The following is a 1312-nucleotide window of genomic DNA, read 5'->3' as shown; positions in this document are numbered from 1 at the left end:
AAAAAAAAAAAAAAAAAAAAAAAAAAAAAAAAATTAATAAAAAGAACAGCAGCAGTGGCTAATCCTTAAACCAGTTACCAGGCCTACTTTACATGTCATTGCTTACTGATCCTAACAACCCAATAAAACCCATGAAATGGGCACTCTTGTGTCCCCTTTTTTTTTTGTTTTTTTTTTTGAGACGGAGTCTTGCTCTGTTGCACAGGCTGGAGTGCAGTGGCGCAATCTCCACTCACTGCAAGCTCCGCCTCCCAGATTCACGCCATTCTCCTGCCTCAGCCTCTTGAGTAGCTGGGACTACAGGTGCGTGCCACTACGCCTGGCTAATATTTTTTTGTATTTTTAGTACAGACAGGGTTTCACCATGTTAGCCAGGATGGTCTCCATCTCCTGACCTCGTGATCCGCCCGCCTCAGCCTCCCAAAGTGCTGGGATTACAGGTATGAGCCACTGCACTTGGCTTGTCTCCCCATTTTATAGGTAAAAGAAACGGGCCTAGAAATGTCCAATCGCAGCCGGGCGCAGTGGCTCATGCCTGTAATCCCAACACTCTGGAGGCCGAGGCAGGCAGATCATGAGGTCAGGAGATCGAGACCATCCTGGCTAACACAGCAAAACCCCGTCTCTACTGAAAATACCAAAAATTAGCTGGGCATGGTGGCGGGCACCTTGGGAGACTGAGGCAGGAGAGTGACATGAACCCAGGAGGCGGAGCTTGCAGTGAGCCGAGATCGCGCCACTGCACTCCAGTCTGGGCGACAGAGCAAGACTCCATCTGAAAGAAAGAGAGAGAGAAAGAGGTGGGGGGGGGGAGAGAGAGAGAGAGAGAAAAAGAGAGAGAGAGAGAGTGAGAATGTCCAATCACTTGAGTAAGATCACTATAGTTACTTGGTTGTTGTCTTCTCTGTAAGCTGATCATACACATGCGCCGCTTGCCCAACGTCCAGTGGCTATGGAGCCTCCCAGCTGGGTGAGTGGTACCTCACCTCTCCATTGTCAGCCTTGGCCAACAAAGCATGAGTGAACATGGCCTACCAAGTCTAGCAGAAGCTTTAAGAGCCACAGCTTGTGTGAATGAACCTCTTGTTCTTCCCCTTAGTCAGGAGAACATAGTCCTGTGTTGGAACTGTTCCTTCAGACCAGGTGCCAGGATGAGAAGCCATGTGGAGCAGAACTGCAGCAAACGACCCATGGTCCCCGACATGTAATGTGACTGAGGAATGTGCTTTCGGTTTTAAGCCAACTGGAATTTGAGGGCTATTTGTTACTACAGGAGAGCTGTAAGTGGCAGAGTCAGGATCCTAACCTCAAC

Source organism: Rhinopithecus bieti, unplaced genomic scaffold, assembly GCF_001698545.2.
Source record: "Rhinopithecus bieti isolate Rb0 unplaced genomic scaffold, ASM169854v2 scaffold_39746, whole genome shotgun sequence".
Lineage (NCBI taxonomy): Eukaryota > Metazoa > Chordata > Mammalia > Primates > Cercopithecidae > Rhinopithecus > Rhinopithecus bieti.
The sequence above is the reverse complement of the archived record's forward strand: the minus strand, read 5'-3'. Positions refer to the sequence as shown.